At 45.5% G+C, this 24,088-nt stretch overlaps 9 non-coding genes across 9 annotated transcripts; all 9 read left to right on the top strand.

Annotated features, from left to right (window-relative positions):
• The first annotated feature begins 108 nt into the window (after positions 1–108).
• Positions 109–182, top strand: trnai-aau (transfer RNA isoleucine (anticodon AAU)). Its single transcript has one exon. It is a non-coding gene; the product is annotated as a tRNA-Ile (tRNA).
• A 629-nt stretch (positions 183–811) lies between these two features.
• On the top strand, positions 812–884 carry trnaf-gaa (transfer RNA phenylalanine (anticodon GAA)). The gene has a single exon. It is a non-coding gene; the product is annotated as a tRNA-Phe (tRNA).
• Positions 885–1,863: 979 nt separating this feature from the next.
• Positions 1,864–1,937, top strand: trnai-aau (transfer RNA isoleucine (anticodon AAU)). The gene has a single exon. It is a non-coding gene; the product is annotated as a tRNA-Ile (tRNA).
• Positions 1,938–3,663: 1,726 nt separating this feature from the next.
• Positions 3,664–3,736, top strand: trnaf-gaa (transfer RNA phenylalanine (anticodon GAA)). Its single transcript has one exon. It is a non-coding gene; the product is annotated as a tRNA-Phe (tRNA).
• Positions 3,737–4,715: 979 nt separating this feature from the next.
• trnai-aau (transfer RNA isoleucine (anticodon AAU)) lies at positions 4,716–4,789 on the top strand. Its single transcript has one exon. It is a non-coding gene; the product is annotated as a tRNA-Ile (tRNA).
• Positions 4,790–6,359: 1,570 nt separating this feature from the next.
• Positions 6,360–6,433, top strand: trnai-aau (transfer RNA isoleucine (anticodon AAU)). The gene has a single exon. It is a non-coding gene; the product is annotated as a tRNA-Ile (tRNA).
• Positions 6,434–8,002: 1,569 nt separating this feature from the next.
• Positions 8,003–8,076, top strand: trnai-aau (transfer RNA isoleucine (anticodon AAU)). Its single transcript has one exon. It is a non-coding gene; the product is annotated as a tRNA-Ile (tRNA).
• A 475-nt stretch (positions 8,077–8,551) lies between these two features.
• Positions 8,552–8,625, top strand: trnai-aau (transfer RNA isoleucine (anticodon AAU)). The gene has a single exon. It is a non-coding gene; the product is annotated as a tRNA-Ile (tRNA).
• Positions 8,626–10,194: 1,569 nt separating this feature from the next.
• trnai-aau (transfer RNA isoleucine (anticodon AAU)) lies at positions 10,195–10,268 on the top strand. The gene has a single exon. It is a non-coding gene; the product is annotated as a tRNA-Ile (tRNA).
• The last annotated feature ends 13,820 nt before the right edge of the window (positions 10,269–24,088 follow it).

Here is a 24,088-nt window from a genome sequence, read left to right as displayed (position 1 = left end):
CCAAGAGGGTCCAGACTTGTCAGGCTATGCTGTTGGTGGACTTGTTCGTTTACGAGCCAGCACTGGCCGAGGCTCTGTGCATCCTAAAACTTTTGCTCCGTGGCAAGCGGCCGGTTAGCTCAGTTGGTTAGAGCGTGGTGCTAATAACGCCAAGGTCGTGGGTTCGATCCCCGTACTGGCCATGAGGTACATTTTGAGTTGTTGTTTTTCTTTATCCTCTGCATTGGCTTCAAGGAAACTTCCCACAGCTTTGTTTGTGGGCATCAATTGTGTGTGCTACGCTGCTCCTCTGAAAGTAAGTCACGTCATTCGTTTTCATCTGACATTGTGACATCAGTGTTACATGAAAGTTGCTTGTCATTGTTACATAACAGTAGGTTGTCGTTAGACAAAGCTGCATGAAGTGTGAACTGGAGCGTTCTTGGATCCACCAAAAAAGCTGTTTTGGGAGAATGTGGGCATCGATGCTACTACCTCTCGCATGCAAAGCAAGCTCTCTACCATTTGAGCTAATTCCCCAGCCTTTTTAATTCACCACAAGGAGCAACCAAGAGGGTCCAGTCTTGTCAGGCTATGCTGTTGGTGGACTTTATCGTTTACGAGCCAGCACTGGCCGAGGCTCTGTGCATCCTAAAAATGTTGGTCCCTAGCAAGCGACTGGTTAGCTCAGTTGGTTAGAGAGTGTTGCAAATAAAGCCAAGGTCGTGGGTTCGATCCCCTTACTGGCCATGAGTTACATTTTGAGTGTCAAAATTGTGAGTCACTTGCATGTTTATGGTCAAGTGTGCCACATAATTAGCTTTCGAGACTTGCCGAAATAGCTCAGTTGGGAGAGCGTTATTCTGAAGATCTAAAGGTCCCTGGTTCGATCCCGGGTTTTGGCATTACTTGTTGTTCTATCTTTATCCTCTGCTTTTCCTTCAAGGAAACTTCCCACAGCTTTGTTTGTGGGCATCAATTGTGTGTGCTACGCTGCTCCTCTGAAAGTAAGTCACGTCATTCTTTTTCATCTGACATTGTGACATCATGACAGTAGGTTGTCGTTAGACAATGCTGCATGAAGTGTGAACTGGAGCGTTCTTGGATCCACCAAAAAAAATGTTTTTGGGAGAATGTGGGCATCGATCCCACTACCTCTCGCATGCAAAGCAAGCGCTCTACCATTTGAGCTAATTCCCCAGTCTTTGTAATTTACCACAAGGAGCAACCAAGAGGGTCCAGTCTTGTCAGGCTATGCTGTTGGTGGACTTGTTCGTTTACGAGCCAGCACTGGCCGAGGCTCTGTGCATCCTAAAACTTTTGCTCCGTGGCAAGCGGCCGGTTAGCTCAGTTGGTTAGAGTGTGGTGCTAATAACGCGAAGGTCGTGGGTTCGATCCCCGTACTGGCCATGAGGTACATTTTGAGTTGTTGTTTTTCTTTATCCTCTGCATTGGCTTCAAGGAAACTTCCCACAGCTTTGTTTGTGGGCATCAATTGTGTGTGCTACGCTGCTCCTCTGAAAGTAAGTCACGTCATTCGTTTTCATCTGACTTTGTGACATCAGTGTTACATGAAAGTTGCTTGTCATTGTTACATAACAGTAGGTTGTCGTTAGACAAAGCTTTATGAAGTGTGAACTGGAGCGTTCTTGGATCCACCAAAAACTATGTTTTGGGGAGAATGTGGGCATCGATCCCACTACCTCTCCCTTGCAAAGCAAGCTCTCTACCATTTGAGCTAATTCCCCAGCCTTGTTAACTTACCACAAGGAGCAACCAAGAGGGTCCAGTCTTGTCAGGCTATGCTGTTGGTGGACTTGTTCGTTTACGAGCCAGCACTGGCCGAGGCTCTGTGCATCCTAAAACTTTTGTTCCGTGGCAAGTGGCCGGTTAGCTCAGTTGGTTAGAGCGTGGTGCTAATAACGCCAAGGTCGTGGGTTCGATCCCCGTACTGGCCGTGAGGTACATTTTGAGTTGTTGTTTTTCTTTATCCTCTGCATTGGCTTCAAGGAAACTTCCCACAGCTTTGTTTGTGGGCATCAATTGTGTGTGCTACGCTGCTCCTCTGAAAGTAAGTCACGTCATTCGTTTTCATCTGACATTGTGACATCAGTGTTACATGAAAGTTGCTTGTCATTGTTACATAACAGTAGGTTGTCGTTAGACAAAGCTGCATGAAGTGTGAACTGGAGCGTTCTTGGATCCACCCAAAAAAATGTTTTTGGGAGAATGTGGGCATCGATCCCACTACCTCTCGCATGCAAAGCAAGCGCTCTACCATTTGAGCTAATTCCCCAGTCTTTGTAATTTACCACAAGGAGCAACCAAGAGGGTCCAGTCTTGTCAGGTTATGCTGTTGGTGGACTTGTTCGTTTACGAGCCAGCACTGGCCGAGGCTCTGTGCATCCTAAAACTTTTGCTCCGTGGCAAGCGGCCGGTTAGCTCAGTTGGTTGGAGTGTGGTGCTAATTTCGCCAAGGTCGTGGGTTCGATCCCCGTACTGGCCATGAGGTACATTTTGAGTTGTTGTTTTTCTTTATCCTCTGCATTGGCTTCAAGGAAACTTCCCACAGCTTTGTTTGTGGGCATCAATTGTGTGTGCTACGCTGCTCCTCTGAAAGTAAGTCACGTCATTCGTTTTCATCTGACATTGTGACATCAGTGTTACATGAAAGTTGCTTGTCATTGTTACATAACAGTAGGTTGTCGTTAGACAAAGCTGCATGAAGTGTGAACTGGAGCGTTCTTGGATCCACCAAAAAAAATGTTTTGGGGAGAATGTGGGCATCGATCCCACTACCTCTCCCATGCAAAACAAGCTCTCTACCATTTGAGCTAATTCCCCAGCCTTTTTAACTTACCACAAGGAGCAACCAAGAGGGTCCAGTCTTGTCAGGCTATGCTGTTGGTGGACTTGTTCGTTTACGAGCCAGCACTGGCCGAGGCTCTGTGCATCCTAAAACTTTTGCCTCGTGGCAAGTGACCGGTTAGCTCAGTTGGTTAGAGCGTGGTGCTAATAACGCCAAGGTCGTGGGTTCGATCCCCGTACTTTCCATGAGGTACATTTTGAGTTGTTGTTTTTCTTTATCCTCTGCATTGGCTTCAAGGAAACTTCCCACAGCTTTGTTTGTGGGCATCAATTGTGTGTGCTACGCTGCTCCTCTGAAAGTAAGTCACGTCATTCGTTTTCATCTGACATTGTGACATCAGTGTTACATGAAAGTTGCTTGTCATTGTTACATAACAGTAGGTTGTCGTTAGACAAAGCTGCATGAAGTGTGAACTGGAGCGTTCTTGGATCCACCAAAAAAAATGTTTTTTGGAGAATGTGGGCATCGATCCCACTACCTCTCGCATGCAAAGCAAGCGCTCTACCATTTGAGCTAATTCCCCAGTCTTTGTAATTTACCACAAGGAGAAACCAAGAGGGTCCAATCTTGTCAGGCTATGCTGTTGGTGGACTTGTTCGTTTACGAGCCAGCACTGGCCGAGGCTCTGTGCATCCTAAAACTTTTGCTCCGTGGCAAGCGGCCGGTTAGCTCAGTTGGTTAGAGCGTGGTGCAAATAACGCCAAGGTCGTGGGTTCGATCCCCGTACTGGCCATGAGTTACATCTTGAGTGTCAAAATTGTGAGTCACTTGCATGTTTATGGTCAAGTGTGCCACATAATTAGCTTTAGAGACTTGCCGAAATAGCTCAGTTGGGAGAGCGTTATTCTGAAGATCTAAAGGTCCCTGGTTCGATCCCGGGTTTTGGCATTACTTGTTGTTCTATCTTTATCCTCTGCTTTTCCTTCAAGGAAACTTCCCACAGCTTTGTTTGTGGGCATCAATTGTGTGTGCTACGCTGCTCCTCTGAAAGTAAGTCACGTCATTCTTTTTCATCTGACATTGTGACATCATGACAGTAGGTTGTCGTTAGACAATGCTGCATGAAGTGTGAACTGGAGCGTTCTTGGATCCACCAAAAAAAATGTTTTTGGGAGAATGTGGGCATCGATCCCACTACCTCTCGCATGCAAAGCAAGCGCTCTACCATTTGAGCTAATTCCCCAGTCTTTGTAATTTACCACAAGGAGCAACCAAGAGGGTCCAGTCTTGTCAGGCTATGCTGTTGGTGGACTTGTTCGTTTACGAGCCAGCACTGGCCGAGGCTCTGTGCATCCTAAAACTTTTGCTCCGTGGCAAGCGGCCGGTTAGCTCAGTTGGTTAGAGTGTGGTGCTAATAACGCCAAGGTCGTGGGTTCGATCCCCGTACTGGCCATGAGGTACATTTTGAGTTGTTGTTTTTCTTTATCCTCTGCATTGGCTTCAAGGAAACTTCCCACAGCTTTGTTTGTGGGCATCAATTGTGTGTGCTACGCTGCTCCTCTGAAAGTAAGTCACGTCATTCGTTTTCATCTGACTTTGTGACATCAGTGTTACATGAAAGTTGCTTGTCATTGTTACATAACAGTAGGTTGTCGTTAGACAAAGCTTTATGAAGTGTGAACTGGAGCGTTCTTGGATCCACCAAAAACTATGTTTTGGGGAGAATGTGGGCATCGATCCCACTACCTCTCCCATGCAAAGCAAGCTCTCTACCATTTGAGCTAATTCCCCAGCCTTGTTAACTTACCACAAGGAGCAACCAAGAGGGTCCAGTCTTGTCAGGCTATGCTGTTGGTGGACTTGTTCGTTTACGAGCCAGCACTGGCCGAGGCTCTGTGCATCCTAAAACTTTTGTTCCGTGGCAAGTGGCCGGTTAGCTCAGTTGGTTAGAGCGTGGTGCTAATAACGCCAAGGTCGTGGGTTCGATCCCCGTACTGGCCGTGAGGTACATTTTGAGTTGTTGTTTTTCTTTATCCTCTGCATTGGCTTCAAGGAAACTTCCCACAGCTTTGTTTGTGGGCATCAATTGTTTGTGCTACGCTGCTCCTCTGAAAGTAAGTCACGTCATTCGTTTTCATCTGACATTGTGACATCAGTGTTACATGAAAGTTGCTTGTCATTGTTACATAACAGTAGGTTGTCGTTAGACAAAGCTGCATGAAGTGTGAACTGGAGCGTTCTTGGATCCACCCAAAAAAATGTTTTTGGGAGAATGTGGGCATCGATCCCACTACCTCTCGCATGCAAAGCAAGCGCTCTACCATTTGAGCTAATTCCCCAGTCTTTGTAATTTACCACAAGGAGCAACCAAGAGGGTCCAGTCTTGTCAGGTTATGCTGTTGGTGGACTTGTTCGTTTACGAGCCAGCACTGGCCGAGGCTCTGTGCATCCTAAAACTTTTGCTCCGTGGCAAGCGGCCGGTTAGCTCAGTTGGTTGGAGTGTGGTGCTAATTTCGCCAAGGTCGTGGGTTCGATCCCCGTACTGGCCATGAGGTACATTTTGAGTTGTTGTTTTTCTTTATCCTCTGCATTGGCTTCAAGGAAACTTCCCACAGCTTTGTTTGTGGGCATCAATTGTGTGTGCTACGCTGCTCCTCTGAAAGTAAGTCACGTCATTCGTTTTCATCTGACATTGTGACATCAGTGTTACATGAAAGTTGCTTGTCATTGTTACATAACAGTAGGTTGTCGTTAGACAAAGCTGCATGAAGTGTGAACTGGAGCGTTCTTGGATCCACCAAAAAAAATGTTTTGGGGAGAATGTGGGCATCGATCCCACTACCTCTCCCATGCAAAACAAGCTCTCTACCATTTGAGCTAATTCCCCAGCCTTTTTAACTTACCACAAGGAGCAACCAAGAGGGTCCAGTCTTGTCAGGCTATGCTGTTGGTGGACTTGTTCGTTTACGAGCCAGCACTGGCCGAGGCTCTGTGCATCCTAAAACTTTTGCCTCGTGGCAAGTGACCGGTTAGCTCAGTTGGTTAGAGCGTGGTGCTAATAACGCCAAGGTCGTGGGTTCGATCCCCGTACTTTCCATGAGGTACATTTTGAGTTGTTGTTTTTCTTTATCCTCTGCATTGGCTTCAAGGAAACTTCCCACAGCTTTGTTTGTGGGCATCAATTGTTTGTGCTACGCTGCTCCTCTGAAAGTAAGTCACGTCATTCGTTTTCATCTGACATTGTGACATCAGTGTTACATGAAAGTTGCTTGTCATTGTTACATAACAGTAGGTTGTCGTTAGACAAAGCTGCATGAAGTGTGAACTGGAGCGTTCTTGGATCCACCAAAAAAAATGTTTTTTGGAGAATGTGGGCATCGATCCCACTACCTCTCGCATGCAAAGCAAGCGCTCTACCATTTGAGCTAATTCCCCAGTCTTTGTAATTTACCACAAGGAGAAACCAAGAGGGTCCAATCTTGTCAGGCTATGCTGTTGGTGGACTTGTTCGTTTACGAGCCAGCACTGGCCGAGGCTCTGTGCATCCTAAAACTTTTGCTCCGTGGCAAGCGGCCGGTTAGCTCAGTTGGTTAGAGCGTGGTGCTAATAACGCCAAGGTCGTGGGTTCGATCCCCGTACTGGCCATGAGGTAAATTTTGAGTTGTTGTTTTTCTTTATCCTCTGCATTGGCTTCAAGGAAACTTCCCACAGCTTTGTTTGTGGGCATCAATTGTGTGTGCTACGCTGCTCCTCTGAAAGTAAGTCACGTCATTCGTTTTCATCTGACTTTGTGACATCAGTGTTACATGAAAGTTGCTTGTCATTGTTACATAACAGTAGGTTGTCGTTAGACAAAGCTGCATGAAGTGTGAACTGGAGCGTTCTTGGATCCACCCAAAAAAATGTTTTGGGTAGAATGTGGGCATCGATCCCACTACCTCTCGCATGCAAAGCAAGCGCTCTACCATTTGAGCTAATTCCCCAGCCTTTTTAATTTACCACAAGGAGCAACCAAGAGGGTCCAGTCTTGTCAGGCTATGCTGTTGGTGGACTTGTTCGTTTACGAGCCAGCACTGGCCGAGGCTCTGTGCATCCTAAAACTTTTGCTCCGTGGCAAGCGGGTGGTTAGCTCAGTTGGTTAGAGCGTGGTGCTAATAACGCCAAGGTCGTGGGTTCGATCCCCGTACTGGCCATGAGGTACATTTTGAGTTGTTGTTTTTCTTTATCCTCTGCATTGGCTTCAAGGAAACTTCCCACAGCTTTGTTTGTTGGCATCAATTGTGTGTGCTACGCTGCTCCTCTGAAAGTAAGTCACGTCATTCGTTTTCATCTGACATTGTGACATCAGTGTTACATGAAAGTTGCTTGTCATTGTTACATAACAGTAGGTTGTCGTTAGACAAAGCTGCATGAAGTGTGAACTGGAGCGTTCTTGGATCCACCCCAAAAATTTTTTGGGGAGAATGTGGGCATCGATCCCAATACCTCTCCCATGCAAAGCAAGCTCTCTACCATTTGAGCTAATTCCCCAGCCTTTTTAACTTACCACAAGGAGCAACCAAGAGGGTCCAGTCTTGTCAGGCTATGCTGTTGGTGGACTTGTTCGTTTACGAGCCAGCACTGGCCGAGGCTCTGTGCATCCTAAAACTTTTGCTCCGTGGCAAGTGACCGGTTAGCTCAGTTGGTTAGAGCGTGGTGCTAATAACGCCAAGGTCGTGGGTTCGATCCCTGTACTGGCCATGAGGTACATTTTGAGTTGTTGTTTTTCTTTATCCTCTGCATTGGCTTCAAGGAAACTTCCCACAGCTTTGTTTGTGGGCATCAATTGTGTGTGCTACGCTGCTCCTCTGAAAGTAAGTCACGTCATTCGTTTTCATCTGACATTGTGACATCAGTGTTACATGAAAGTTGCTTGTCTTTGTTACATAACAGTAGGTTGTCGTTAGACAAAGCTGCATTAAGTGTGAACTGGAGCGTTCTTGGATCCACCAAAAAAAATGTTTTTTGGAGAACGTGGGCATCGATCCCACTACCTCTCGCATGCAAAGCAAGCACTCTACCATTTGAGCTAATTCCCCAGCCTTTTTAATTTACCACAAGGAGCAACCAAGAGGGTCCAGTCTTGTCAGGCTATGCTGTTGGTGGACTTGTTCGTTTACGAACCAGCACAGGCCGAGGCTCTGTGCATCCTAAAACTTTTGCGCCGTGGCAAGCGGCCGGTTAGCTCAGTTGGTTAGAGCGTGGTGCTAATAACGCCAAGGTCGTGGGTTCGATCCCCGTACTGGCCATGAGGTACATTTTGAGTTGTTGTTTTTCTTTATCCTCTGCATTGGCTTCAAGGAAACTTCCCACAGCTTTGTTTGTGGGCATCAATTGTGTGTGCTACGCTGCTCCTCTGAAAGTAATTCACGTCATTTGTTTTCATCTGACATTGTGACATCAGTGTTACATGAAAGTTGCTTGTCATTGTTACATAACAGTAGGTTGTCGTTAGACAAAGCTGCATGAAGTGTGAACTGGAGCGTTCTTGGATCCACCAAAAAAAAATGTTTTTGGGAGAATGTGAGCATCGATCCCACTACCTCCCACATCCAAAGCAAGCGCTCTACCATTTGAGCTAATTCCCCAGCCTTTTTAATTTACCACAAGGAGCAACCAGGAGGGTCCAGTCTTGTCAGGCTATGCTGTTGGTGGACTTGTTCGTTTACGAGCCAGCACTGGCCGAGGCTCTGTGGATCCTAAAACTTTTGCTCCTTGGCAAGCGGCCGGTTAGCTCAGTTGGTTAGAGCGTGGTGCTAATAACGCCAAGGTCGTGGGTTCGATCCCCGTACTGGCCATGAGGTACACCTTGAGTTGTTGGTTTTCTTTATCCTCTGCATTGGCTTCAAGGAAACTTCCCACAGCTTTGTTTGTGGGCATCAATTGTGTGTGCTACGCTGCTCCTCTGAAAGTAAGTCACGTCATTCGTTTTCATCTGACATTGTGACATCAGTGTTACATGAAAGTTGCTTGTCATTGTTACATAACAGTAGGTTGTCGTTAGACAAAGCTGCATGAAGTGTGAACTGGAGCGTTCTTGGATCCACCAAAAAAAATGTTTTGGGGAGAATGTGGGCATCGATCCCACTACCTCTCCCATGCAAAGCAAGCTCTCTACCATTTGAGCTAATTCCCCAGCCTTTTTAACTTACCACAAGGAGCAACCAAGAGGGTCCAGTCTTGTCAGGCTATGCTGTTGGTGGACTTGTTCGTTTACGAGCCAGCACTGGCCGAGGCTCTGTGCATCCTAAAATTTTTGCCTCGTGGCAAGTGACCGGTTAGCTCAGTTGGTTAGAGCGTGGTGCTAATAACGCCAAGGTCGTGGGTTCGATCCCCGTACTTGCCATGAGGTACATTTTGAGTTGTTGTTTTTCTTTATCCTCTGCATTGGCTTCAAGGAAACTTCCCACAGCTTTGTTTGTGGGCATCAATTGTGTGTGCTACGCTGCTCCTCTGAAAGTAAGTCACGTCATTCGTTTTCATCTGACATTGTGACATCAGTGTTACATGAAAGTTGCTTGTCATTGTTACATAACAGTAGGTTGTCGTTAGACAAAGCTGCATGAAGTGTGAACTGGAGCGTTCTTGGATCCACCCCAAAAAATTTTGGGGGAGAATGTGGGCATCGATCCCACAACCTCTCCCATGCAAAGCAAGCTCTCTACCATTTGAGCTAATTCCCCAGCCTTTTTAACTTACCACAAGGAGCAACCAAGAGGGTCCAGTCTTGTCAGGCTATGCTGTTGGTGGACTTGTTCGTTTACGAGCCAGCACTGGCCGAGGCTCTGTGCATCCTAAAACTTTTGCTCCGTGGCCAGTGACCGGTTAGCTCAGTTGGTTAGAGCGTGGTGCTAATAACGCCAAGGTCGTGGGTTCGATCCCTGTACTGGCCATGAGGTACATTTTGAGTTGTTGTTTTTCTTTATCCTCTGCATTGGCTTCAAGGAAACTTCCCACAGCTTTGTTTGTGGGCATCAATTGTGTGTGCTACGCTGCTCCTCTGAAAGTAAGTCACGTCATTCGTTTTCAACTGACATTGTGACATCAGTGTTACATGAAAGTTGCTTGTCATTGTTACATAACAGTAGGTTGTCGTTAGACAAAGCTGCATGAAGTGTGAACTGGAGCGTTCTTGGATCCACCAAAAAAAATGTTTCTTGGAGAACGTGGGCATCGATCCCACTACCTCTCGCATGCAAAGCAAGCACTCTACCATTTGAGCTAATTCCCCAGCCTTTTTAATTTACCACAAGGAGCAACCAAGAGGGTCCAGTCTTGTCAGGCTATGCTGTTGGTGGACTTGTTCGTTTACGAGCCAGCACTGGCCGAGGCTCTGTGCATCCTAAAACTTTTGCTCCGTGGCAAGTGGCCGGTTAGCTCAGTTGGTTAGAGCGTGGTGCTAATAACGCCAAGGTCGTGGGTTCGATCCCCGTACTGGCCATGAGGTACATTTTGAGTTGTTGTTTTTCTTTATCCTCTGCATTGGCTTCAAGGAAACTTCCTACAGCTTTGTTTGTGGGCATCAATTGTGTGTGCTACGCTGCTCCTCTGAAAGTAAGTCACGTCATTCGTTTTCATCTGACATTGTGACATCAGTGTTACATGAAAGTTGCTTGTCATTGTTACATAACAGTAGGTTATCGTTAGACAAAGCTGCATGAAGTGTGAACTGGAGCGTTCTTGGATCCACCACAAAACATTTTTGGGGAGAATGTGGGCATCGATCCCACTACCTCTCGCATGCAAAGCAAGCGCTCTACCATTTGAGCTAATTCCCCAGTCTTTGTAATTTACCACAAGGAGAAACCAAGAGGGTCCAGTCTTGTCAGGCTATGCTGTTGGTGGACTTGTTCGTCTACGAGCCAGCACTGGCCGAGGCTCTGTGCATCCTAAAACTTTTTCTCCGTGGCAAGCGGCCGGTTAGCTCAGTTGGTTAGAGCGTGGTGCTAATAACGCTAAGGTCGTGGGTTCGATCCCCGTACTGGCCATGAGGTACATTTTGAGTTGTTGTTTTTCTTTATCCTCTGCATTGGCTTCAAGGAAACTTCCCACAGCTTTGTTTGTGGGCATCAATTGTGTGTGCTACGCTGCTCCTCTGAAAGTAAGTCACGTCATTCGTTTTCATCTGACTTTGTGACATCAGTGTTACATGAAAGTTGCTTGTCATTGTTACATAACAGTAGGTTGTCGTTAGACAAAGCTGCATGAAGTGTGAACTGGAGCGTTCTTGGATCCACCTCAAAAAAAATTCTGGGTAGAATGTGGGCATCGATCCCACTACCTCTCGCATGCAAAGCAAGCGCTCTACCATTTGAGCTAATTCCCCAGCCGTTTTAATTTACCACAAGGAGCAACCAAGAGGGTCCAGTCTTGTCAGGCTATGCTGTTGGTGGACTTGTTCGTTTACGAGCCAGCACTGGCCGAGGCTCTGTGCATCCTAAAACTTTTGCTCCGTGGCAAGCGAGAGGTTAGCTCAGTTGGTTAGAGCGTGGTGCTAATAACGCCAAGGTCGTGGGTTCGATCCCCGTACTAGCCATGAGGTACATTTTGAGTTGTTGTTTTTCTTTATCGGCTTCAAGGAAACTTCCCACAGCTTTGTTTGTGGGCATCAATTGTGTGTGCTACGCTGCTCCTCTGAAAGTAAGTCACGTCATTCGTTTTCATCTGACATTGTGACATCAGTGTTACATGAAAGTTGCTTGTCATTGTTACATAACAGTAGGTTGTCGTTAGACAAAGCTGCATGAAGTGTGAACTGGAGCGTTCTTGGATCCACCCCAAAAAATGTTTTTGGGAGAATGTGGGCATCGATCCCACTACCTCTCGCATGCAAAGCAAGCGCTCTACCATTTGAGCTAATTCCCCAGTCTTCGTAATTTACCACAAGGAGCAACCAAGAGGGTCCAGTCTTGTCAGGCTATGCTGTTGGTGGACTTGTTCGTTTACGAGCCAGCACTGGCCGAGGCTCTGTGCATCCTAAAACTTTTGCTCCGTGGCAAGCGGCCGGTTAGCTCAGTTGGTTAGAGTGTGGTGCTAATAACGCCAAGGTCGTGGGTTCGATCCCCGTACTGGCCATGAGGTACATTTTGAGTTGTTGTTTTTCTTTATCCTCTGCATTGGCTTCAAGGAAACTTCCCACAGCTTTGTTTGTGGGCATCAATTGTGTGTGCTACGCTGCTCCTCTGAAAGTAAGTCACGTCATTCGTTTTCATCTGACTTTGTGACATCAGTGTTACATGAAAGTTGCTTGTCATTGTTACATAACAGTAGGTTGTCGTTAGACAAAGCTGCATGAAGTGTGAACTGGAGCGTTCTTGGATCCACCCAAAAAAATGTTTTGGGGAGAATGTGGGCATCGATCCCACTACCTCTCCCATGCAAAGCAAGCTCTCTACCATTTGAGCTAATTCCCCAGCCTTCTTAACTTACCACAAGGAGCAACCAAGAGGGTCCAGTCTTGTCAGGCTATGCTGTTGGTGGACTTGTTCGTTTACGAGCCAGCACTGGCCGAGGCTCTGTGCATCCTAAAACTTTTGCTTCGTGGCAAGTGGCCGGTTAGCTCAGTTGGTTAGAGCGTGGTGCTAATAACGCCAACGTCGTGGGTTCGATCCCCGTACTGGCCATGAGGTACATTTTGAGTTGTTGTTTTTCTTTATCCTCTGCATTGGCTTCAAGGAAACTTCCCACAGCTTTGTTTGTGGGCATCAATTGTGTGTGCTACGCTGCTCCTCTGAAAGTAAGTCACATCATTCGTTTTCATCTGACATTGTGACATCAGTGTTACATGAAAGTTGCTTGTCATTGTTACATAACAGTAGGTTGTCGTTAGACAAAGCTGCATGAAGTGTGAACTGGAGCGTTCTTGGATCCACCAAAAAATATGTTTTTGGGAGAATGTGGGCATCGATCCCACTACCTCTCGCATGCAAAGCAAGCGCTCTACCATTTGAGCTAATTCCCCAGTCATTGTAATTTACCACAAGGAGCAACCAAGAGGGTCCAGTCTTGTCAGGCTATGCTGTTGGTGGACTTGTTCGTTTACGAGCCAGCACTGGCCGAGGCTCTGTGCATCCTAAAACTTTTGCTCCGTGGCAAGCGGCCGGTTAGCTCAGTTGGTTAGAGTGTGGTGCTAATAACGCCAAGGTCGTGTGTTCGATCCCCGTACTGGCCATGAGGTACATTTTGAGTTGTTGTTTTTCTTTATCCTCTGCATTGGCTTCAAGGAAACTTCCCACAGCTTTGTTTGTGGGCATCAATTGTGTGTGCTACGCTGCTCCTCTGAAAGTAAGTCACGTCATTCGTTTTCTGCTGACTTTGTGACATCAGTGTTACATGAAAGTTGCTTGTCATTGTTACATAACAGTAGGTTGTCGTTAGACAAAGCTGCATGAAGTGTGAACTGGAGCGTTCTTGGATCCACCAAAAAAAATGTTTTGGGGAGAATGTGGGCATCGATCCCACTACCTCGCCCATGCAAAGCAAGCTCTCTACCATTTGAGCTAATTCCCCAGCCTTTTTAACTTACCACAAGGAGCAACCAAGAGGGTCCAGTCTTGTCAGGCTATGCTGTTGGTGGACTTGTTCGTTTACGAGCCAGCACTGGCCGAGGCTCTGTGCATCCTAAAACTTTTGCTCCGTGGCAAGTGGCCGGTTAGCTCAGTTGGTTAGAGCGTGGTGCTAATAACGCCAAGGTCGTGGGTTCGATCCCCGTACTGGCAATGAGGTACATTTTGAGTTGTTGTTTTTCTTTATCCTCTGCATTGGCTTCAAGGAAACTTCCCACAGCTTTGTTTGTGGGCATCAATTGTGTGTGCTACGCTGCTCCTCTGAAAGTAAGTCACGTCATTCGTTTTCATCTGACATTGTGACATCAGTGTTACATGAAAGTTGCTTGTCATTGTTACATAACAGTAGGTTGTCGTTAGTGTTAGTAAAACGTTTATTGGAGACAGGAGAACAAGTGGAGACATAGGACGAGGTGGATAATTTTATAATAAGGCCGTTTTATTCAAGTGTAAAGATATCAGGCAAAAGCGTGCACGGCTCCTTTCTGTCTGATTCTTATGAAATCGTCGGAGAAGAGGCCCCTCTAAGCAGTACATACAGATTATATAGGCAACAAGCAAAGTAGGTTGATCTTGTCGTCTGGCCTTCCGATTGGTCGATCTGGGTCGTGGGTAGTCCTGTTCGGCCTGATGTCGACATTCCATTGGCTTTTCACACAGTTCTTTGTCCTAGTCACATCCCAAGGCATCCTGCATGTGCGTTTGTTTTCACAGGCCCTATTCATGGGGGAGGGGATGTGTGTGTGGGTCTGACAAAGTAGAGGGGATGGGTGCATGTTGTGCCAAGAATAGCTTATGTTGAGAAGTGGTTAAAACAAGTTACCAGTATCTTATACAATTTCTTACAAATCCCCCTCTTCACGTCTCACAAGAGACGTGACATAAAAGTAAAAAAAGACAAAGCTATGGGATAAAATTTGTCTGAGGACAAATTTTGTAATTCCCCCTCTTCACGTCTCACAAGAGACGTGACATAAAGGTTTCTTAGTCCTCAAATAGATAGACAGGTCCAGCTTCCCCATCATCAAGCAATGGGAACATTTGGGCCCTTTCCTGATTAGGGTCTATTGCGGCAGTGATAACACGGCTAGCAAGCGTCCGCGCACATGGAATGCAACAGCATCCACAAAGTACAAGAATGCCTGCAAAAACGGAAATAGATACTAGGATAGAGGAAACCAACGTCTTATATTTACCAAAAGCATCCATCCATGAGTCCCACATAGAAGTGTCCACTCCAGAATGCTGTTTCATCTTACCATTAAGGGTACGAAGTCCCTCCAATGCTACAGTCAGACTCCCATCCGTAGCCGTGTTGTTGGGAATGAAAGTACAACACTGCTCACCAAACATTGCACAGACCCCCCCCCGGTTCAGCCAATAACATATCAACCGCGATTCTATTTTGAAATGCCATCAGGGACGTAGCTGCCAATTGTCCATGGACCGCCTCGAAGCCTTGTTGAGTCCAATTGCCCAGTTTCTGGACATTAAAATGAATGTAGTTAATTCTGTCCACATTTTTATTAACTGTACACCACCAACAGACAGAAGATTCAAACCCAGCTGTCACTTAGTCCACCAGTTTATATTCATCTGGCACCCCCTAGGGACACCACTAGCATCAATGTAAGTTGAGTCGTAAATAAGCAAGGACCAAAAAGGAGACCACTCCAATAACTACACCTGGAGTGGCCAACCACACATTAGTAACCCAAAAAACGAGAATATGTTAAACCCTCAGGTCCATCCCTCTATACAACCTGTACCAGGTGGGCTCGTCGCCACCCGGGAACTTCAAACCTTCACAACAGGGAGGACAAACATCACTTTTTATTCATTCGACAACATCAACTACAGCAAACCAAGGGTCCTCCTCTGTCAAGCCCACTTTCCTGCGGAAGCTTGTTTTCGTATCAGCCTCTCCAACTGGAGCATCAAGCAGCGGCATCATACCATAGGCCCTTTCCACATCTGTAACAGACTTCAAACAAGGTATGATACAGGCAACACAAAAATGAAAAACAACAACTAGTGTCAGAAATCCAGTAATCATCATTGCAGTATACTTACCAAACCAACCACCCAGCCAGAGAACAGTCCACTCTCCTGCACACCTGCAAGACCCTTCATCTCCACTGATAACCTTGCCAACCCACTCAGAGCTTTTGAAATGCTCCCATCCGGACTAGTATTGTTTAGGGACAAACGTGCAACACTGTTCTCCAATCATTTTACATACACCTCCCTGGTTGGCCAGAATCATGTCCAGTTCTAGTCTATTTTGTCTACTGGTTTGAGAGGTAGCCTCCAATCGTTCAGCCATCCCCGTAAGTACTGTGTGGGTGTAGTTTAACAAATCATTGTTGATTATAGTAGATATAATTGATCCAAGCATTCTGCTTAGCATCAACAATAGCTGGGCCAAACTGGGCAATAGATGCCACAGGCCATCATTCCTGTTTGATGTCTGGTATTCGTGGGGGACCCCTATTGGGACCCCAACAGGTTGGTGTGCATGTTATCTGTACCCTCGGACCAAGGAGCGTCACGGTTCTGCCGTCTCCTGGGTTGGTACCGAGTCTCTGTGTCATGTGCAGCTCCCAGAAGTTGATTAGCTGTAACCTCAATAATAGGCAATGGTGTTATCAGACTGGCCAAAACACATGTGCAACGACAATTTCCTTTCAAAATGGGGGTCAACTGCCTGGCAGGTCCACACATCCACCATACATCAGCAACACCTCTAGTTAATAGTGACATTAGTGATGCAGGCAGCAGTAGGGAACCTCCCATAGTCTCTACCTCTACCTGTACCAGTGTTACAGCTGTAATATCCTCCATATGCCTTAACTCCCCACGGTACCTTCTGGGGAGGTACTTCTGGGAACACAAAACTCAAGAGTTTTACACAAGGTTGAATTTGGCTTAAACTTTCCAATATACACATCCAACCTTCCACATTACTTAGGGCAAATGGGTGAGCAGCCAGAATAGGTCTGGCATGTCCACATACGACACAGTCCTTTCTATTAAGTATTCTGTAGGCCAACCACATATTCTCCCTTTCCTCATAACCAGTTTCAGTCCCCAATTGTTCACTATCTTAGATGTCTTTTATATTTATTACCTGTACCAGATTGGAGAGCTTAGGTGATGGCGTGGGACTTGGTCTTGAAGTGGTGGAGGAGGCCGGCTGAACCCTGGTCCGTTGGAACTGGTGGTGGTTCTGGCAACACTGTGATGGTAACATCCCCATCGTATCCTAATCAGACAGCTCAGGACTACAAGCAGTCCTGTAAAACCCCACCCTCTCCCAAAGAACACATCATCAGCCAGAGATCATTTACATTTACATTTACATTTAAGTCATTTAGCAGACGCTCTTATCCAGAGCGACTTACAAATTGGTGCATTCACCTTATGATATCCAGTGGAACAACCACTTTACAATAGTGCATCTAACTCTTTTAAGGGGGGGGGGGGTTAGAAGGATTACTTTATCCTATCCTAGGTATTCCTTAAAGAGGTGGGGTTTCAGGTGTCTCCGGAAGGTGGTGATTGACTCCGCTGACCTGGCGTCGTGAGGGAGTTTGTTCCACCATTGGGGTGCCAGAGCAGCGAACAGTTTTGACTGGGCTGAGCGGGAACTGTACTTCCTCAGAGGTAGGGAGGCGAGCAGGCCAGAGGTGGATGAACGCAGTGCCCTTGTTTGGGTGTAGGGCCTGATCAGAGCCTGAAGGTACGGAGGTGCCGTTCCCCTCACAGCTCCGTAGGCAAGCACCATGGTCTTGTAGCGGATGCGAGCTTCAACTGGAAGCCAGTGGAGAGAGCGGAGGAGCGGGGTGACGTGAGAGAACTTGGGAAAGTTGAACACCAGACGGGCTGCGGCGTTCTGGATGAGTTGTAGGGGTTTAATGGCACAGGCAGGGAGCCCAGCCAACAGCGAGTTGCAGTAATCCAGACGGGAGATGACAAGTGCCTGGATTAGGACCTGCGCCGCTTCCTGCGTGAGGCAGGGTCGTACTCTGCGAATGTTGTAGAGCATGAACCTACAGGAACGGGTCACCGCCTTGATGTTAGTTGAGAACGACAGGGTGTTGTCCAGGATCACGCCAAGGTTCTTAGCACTCTGGGAGGAGGACACAATGGAGTTGTCAACCGTGATGGCGAGATCATGGAACGGGCAGTCCTTCCCCGGGAGGAAGAGCAGCTCCGTCTTGCCGAGGTTCAGCTTGAGGTGGTGATCCGTCATCCACACTGATATGTCTGCCAGACATGCAGAGATGCGATTCACCACCTGGTTATCAGAGGGGGGAAAGGAGAAGATTAATTGTGTGTCGTCTGCATAGCAATGATAGGAGAGACCATGTGAGGATATGACAGAGCCAAGTGACTTGGTGTATAGCGAGAATAGGAGAGGGCCTAGAACAGAGCCCTGGGGGACACCAGTGGTGAGAGCACGTGGTGCGGAGACAGATTCTCGCCACGCCACCTGGTAGGAGCGACCTGTCAGGTAGGACGCAATCCAAGCGTGGGCCGCGCCGGAGATGCCCAGCTCGGAGAGGGTGGAGAGGAGGATCTGATGGTTCACAGTATCAAAGGCAGCCGATAGGTCTAGAAGGATGAGAGCAGAGGAGAGAGAGTTAGCTTTAGCAGTGCGGAGCGCCTCCGTGACACAGAGAAGAGCAGTCTCAGTTGAATGACTAGTCTTGAAACCTGACTGATTTGGATCAAACAACACTTTCACTTCTATGAACGTACACAGTGAGGAAAGGTCGGGGTCAGGGAATTTTCATTAAGGAGTTGACCCCCGAGCTTTATTAGCAACAGTTCTTCTCCTTAACTCTGTGATCATTCGGCAGTGTCAGTGTGTCTCACCCTCCAAGTGCGATATGCCCCCAGGTCGAGTGAATCACCTTCTCCTTTAATTCACCTGCAACGCATAAAATCCTGGACATACAGATTTGGTTAACCACCAGTTTCTCATTTGTTTTATCTGATTATATATTTAACTTCTATACCTATTTGTTAGCTATAATTTTGAATTTTACATTAGTTTATTTTCCAATAGGCCCCATCCTATCCTAGACCACAATGTACCCCTCCCCCGTTTGATACCTGGCTCTGGCCAGGTATCAACCTTACCTACTCTAAATAATGACTTAGTACATTATAATATAGAAACGTCCCATTCATTCGCCGCATATCCAATTCTCCCTTGGGCGTACATTCATATCTATTTTTTTCCAATTCTCTGTCAAGTGACTTATCTACTTTAAAATGTATCTGTGCTGCTTATATATGTTAAACCCTTTCTCTCCTTTCTTATTTCACAGCCTACCTTGCTCATTTCCCGGTCCACCCTCCCCACTCTACTCTCAAACCTTCAAAGTCTCAACAGTGCGGGGTAGACCCATCTGTCTGCCTTTTTCTAATAATAGTCAATAACAACTATGTGTTCTTTTGCAATATTAACTAAGTGTCTCACTGTTTTGACTTTATCTATCCCAAATGGATTTAAAATAACAACATGTCTTATAGTGTCAATCTCTAAAGTCCTTACATAACCTTAATAAACCTATCTCTATCTTCTAATGGCCAAAACAAATGCTAACCTTATGGTCAAGAGTTATAAACTAGTATCCCAAATGACACAAATTCATTATTCCCACTACATTCTCCCGTGAGTGATCAAGTCACCGGAAAATGCAATGAAAATAGGTCAAAAAGGTTACACCTACATTCGTGTTCCATACCATATCTAGGCATACCAAAAGAACCCTTCATCTTCTCAAAGTCCCTTGCCTAAATAAAACTCAGAAAGTAAAACTCCTATTCCAATATGAGTGTATTCTTTTAAGATATCTTGTCTCTGGGAACACGGAAAACCCCTTAACCCAAACGTTTACCACAAAAACAAAACCTAATAATTATGATAATACCCTTAAATCATTCGTTCTAAATTTCCCCGATTCTTCATGTAACACAACTGTGATAAACGTGTACTGTCCCTTTAAAAACTCCCTGCCAGCCATACCAGGTTGCGAGTCGTTCATTGTTCCCCATAATGAAAACAGATCACGTTTAGAATACGTTTACTTATTGTTCGAATTCTCTGGTGTTACCTAAACAAAAACCAATAACTTTCAGCAACTTTTGAAAAGTATCTCAAAGCTATAATGTACACATTTTCCCTCTAAATGACACAACCAATTTTCTCTAGCATAATTTAATACGGCCACACCCGGTGGGGAAAGTACACATTTTATCCCGTTCCTCCTATAATACTCAATGCTAAATTCAAAGTTGTGGTTAAATATATGGATTTGCCAATCATTATCAAATGTTAAATATACAGGTTTAGTACTTTTATCAAATAGATTAGTATAGTTCAAATAAAGATATGCGTTTACTAGCGCTCAACCTGTGTTCAGAACGCAGCAACTAGCCAATATAATACCAAAAATGACTGTCTTATTCCTGCCTCTAGGCAAAACATCTAGTTACCCCAACTAAGTTTGGCAGCAAAACTATCGTATAAGTAAAATCGACTTCTCAACTTTCTCCATTCCAAAGTGTAAACTTACCATATACTTCGCTAAATTTATATCGCATGTCACCCAATCCATAACAATAATATCATTAGTCTATAAATTTAACCTGAATAAGTTATTAAACGTATTCTCTCTACTCCGAATTGGTTTTAAGTTTTTTCTCTGTCACCAGCACTCAAACAGGCTCCTGGGAGACCGTTGAGTGCTGCAATACTGCCATCTTCTGTCCATTCTCTGTATAGCTCTCCACCCCCAAACTATTCTAAGAGTTATGAGTGTGTGGAGGAATATCACAAATAAGGGGCCAGATATCCCTAGTCTTGCCCAGGGAGGGAGAAATGTCCCTCTAAATGGGCGAGGTTCCTTTTTCAGGGGAGGCGGAGTTTGATGCCGCATCCCCTGAGTCAGGAATGTCTTCATTTGGAATCGGATTTAAGCTGTTTAAATCAGCTCTGACTTCTGTCAGTGTTCTAGAAGGGATTGGGGCTGGAGTGCAATGTGTGAGGTGGTGCCAAGGTGCGCCTGATTTACCTTTGACCTGGACTGAGTGTGAAGTAACCTCCCTCACTTCGTACTGTCCAGTCCACCTGGGTTCTAGCCACTTTCTCTTGTGGACTTTTACCCCACCCAGTCACCAATTTTTTACCTTCCGTGGTGCCGGATCTCTCGTCAGCTCCCCTTCTTGGACCTTGTGAATCTGTTTGGAGAGAGCTGCAGAAAGTTCCGTCAATTATCAGACATTACAATTTGTTGTACATCAAGGGCGGGCATATGACCTCCCTCCCTTGGTGAACCAAGCATGAGGAGAGAGATGGGTGCCTGCACCTGGAGAGGCTCTCATGGCCAGCAACGCCAGGGGCAGGGCTTCAACCCAAATCAACTTCAAACCTGCACATACATTTGATTGGCGCGTTCCACGAGACTAACAGGTACCTATTTAGAGAACCTGTCTACCATAACTAACAGGTACCTTTTTCCATTTGTCACATTGTCTTGCCCCATATCTGTGTAATCTATGCTGATGTCCTGCTAACCCATTGTGGTCCAACAGTATGGACTGCTCCATGAGCATACGCTGAGTCGGTGTAGATGTTTACAGTCTTTCCTTCAGCTCTTTCCAGAGCTTGTGTCAACCCTATGAATACAGTTAACTGGGCTGATGCAGGTGTGTGATGATGGCAGATTCCAAAGTCACATGTGATCTATCCGGGAGCTGCTGCACCATTGCGTATGCTGCTATGTTCCCTTCCTCTCCTCTATAGCAGCATCCATCTGTGTATAACCATAGGTCCGGGTTGGTGAGTGGTTCGTTCCCCAGGTCAGGTCTCAGTTTCAGTTCTTGTGCAGCTCTTTCTGCACAGGAGTGGGGCAGACCTTCTTCAGCATTGAGTGCGTCTGCCATGTTTTTGTCAGTGTTGACAAATGTGATGTGTGATTGTGTGCATTTATTCTGGATTTTCGTTTTTCTTTCAGCGCTGAACGTGAATTCTTTGCTCATCATTATTGTTGGGCCTGCCCTCTTTGGTGTCAGTTGGGGCTTCAGTGGCCACCCCCATCATATCAGGTTTCCTGTAAGGGAGTGCTCTTCTAATTTCTTCAATTGCCCAAATTCCTATTTTCAGCTCAGCCTCTGCTCTTTCCCTATGCTTTGTTCCTTCCTTTTTGAATAAGTGGTTCTTATTCCTTTCAACTTCACGTTCTATCCCTTCCTTCACTACTTCCTCTAATTCCTTCTCCATAGTGAGGAGTTGCCCTTTTGATGGGGCCACCCCACTGAGGTATCCTGCTTGTGTCCATTTTAGCCTCACACCTTCCCAGACCATCTTAACTTCCTTATACTGCATCTTTCCCCCTGATCTATCTTTCATTCTCTGATCTAAGTATTCATTGAATTTGTGTTTGAGGACGGTGGTCGTGGCCATTTTGTCGTTAAGCTATGTCTGGCTCTATGCTATTTTGGTGCACTTAGCCCATCACTGGCCAAAACTAGCAATGTATCTCTGGTGCTGACACAGTCTTATCTCTGGTGTCTGTCTCCCCCTTGTGTACAAAGAATTTTATTGCTTTATGTTTGGCGAATTAATTAAATACTTTCCCAAAGTATTTCGGCAATATCCTTTTGGAACACTCTACTAGTATTATCTAGCGCTTCTTTTTTTAAATATAATAATAATTTTGGGAACTATTTTCAAAAAGTTATTATTCGTTTTCACTTTTTCGATTATTTAAATACTTTGCCAAAACATTTCAAAAATGTCCTTTCGGGACATTATATTAGTATATTCAAGCGTTTCTAGAATAAATATTTAATTAATTCTAGGACTCATTTTTCTCAAAAACTAATTAAAAAACTGAAAACTCAAAAACTAACTTAATTAATTAAATACTTTCCCAAAGTATTTCAAACGTGTCCTTCTGGGACAATATATGTTGTATCCTAGCGCTTCTAGAATAATTATCAACTGAATTCTAATTCTTAAATCAATCCCAACAGGACGGGAGAGAAAAATCAAGTCAACTTCTCAACAGAAAATAACTGCTTCACAGTAGACTCGGCGGTCACTTCAACACAGCCTCAACTCAGCATGTGGCTAATTAGTAGCAATCGGTCTCGTGGAACGTTCAATCACTCACATTAATTTGGTGTTATCGACTAGTCTCGGTTCTGCTCATGCAACTTATTTCATATTGCATCATTTAATTTCATCAATTCCTCACTGGTATATCAGACTACTTGGAATACATTTCAGACAAAATTCATTTAATTCCTCACTGTTATCAGACTACTTGGAATACATTCAGAACACGCATAGCCTTCTGTCTACTGGAATGCCAACTCCAGTAGGCTCAGGTTCGCTATTCAATTCCTCACTGGTATATCAGACTACTTGGAATACATTTCAGACAAAATTCATTTAATTCCTCACTGTTATCAGACTACTTGGAATACATTCAGTTAATTCCTCACTGTTATCAGACTACTTGGAATACATTCAGTTAATTCCTCACTGTTATCAGACTACTTGGAATGGGATTTTTAACGCAGATATCCTTACATCATGCCTTAGATTCTAAACAATTTCACATAAATTTAACAACAATTCATACCCACTTCAGTACTCCTGATCATAATTTAGATATTGGCTATAATACAATATGCAGATTTTGATTAAACCGGCTCTGCTTACCTTAATATTTTCGAGCTCTTTGATCAGTTTCCTGGGTGAGTTGAATCGCCGACGTCGCCCTCGAGCGGGTCACCTCTCCTTCTTGAATCTTTCTCCCACTCGCCTCCTGTCTCATCAACTCTCTATGGACCGAATTGTAAGGCTGTTAGCCATCCTCTGCTTACCAAGTTTTGTTAGTAAAACGTTTATTGGAGACAGGAGAACAAGTGGAGACACGAGGTGGATAATTTTATAATAAGGCCGTTTTATTCAAGTGTAAAGATATCAGGCAAAAGCGTGCACGGCTCCTTTCTGTCTGATTCTTATGAAATCGTCGGAGAAGAGGCCCCTCTAAGCAGTACATACAGATTATATAGGCAACAAGCAAAGTAGGTTGATCTTGTCGTCTGGCCTTCCGATTGGTCGATCTGGGTCGTGGGTAGTCCTGTTCGGCCTGATGTCGACATTCCATTGGCTTTTCACACAGTTCTTTGTCCTAGTCACATCCCAAGGCATCCTGCATGTGCGTTTGTTTTCACAGGCCCTATTCATGGGGGAGGGGATGTGTGTGTGGGTCTGACAAAGTAGAGGGGATGGGTGCATGTTGTGCCAAGAATAGCTTATGTTGAGAAGTGGTTAAAACAAGTTACCAGTATCTTATACAATTTCTTACATTAGACAAAGCTGCATGAAGTGTGAACTGGAGCGTTCTTGGATCCACCCCAAAAAAAATTTTGGGGAGAATGTTGGCATCGATCCCACTACCTCTCGCATGCAAAGCAAGCGCTCTACCATTTGAGCTAATTCCCCAGTCTTTGTAATTTACCACAAGGAGAAACCAAGAGGGTCCAGCATGTCAGGCTATGCTGTTGGTGGACTTGTTCGTTTACGAGCCAGCACTGGCCGAGGCTCTGTGCATCCTAAAACTTTTGCTCCGTGGTAAGCGGCCGGTTAGCTCAGATGGTTAGAGCG

The sequence above is a fragment of the Salvelinus alpinus genome, chromosome 26, assembly GCF_045679555.1.
Source record: "Salvelinus alpinus chromosome 26, SLU_Salpinus.1, whole genome shotgun sequence".
Lineage (NCBI taxonomy): Eukaryota > Metazoa > Chordata > Actinopteri > Salmoniformes > Salmonidae > Salvelinus > Salvelinus alpinus.
This window is presented reverse-complemented; position numbering and strand designations above follow the sequence as displayed.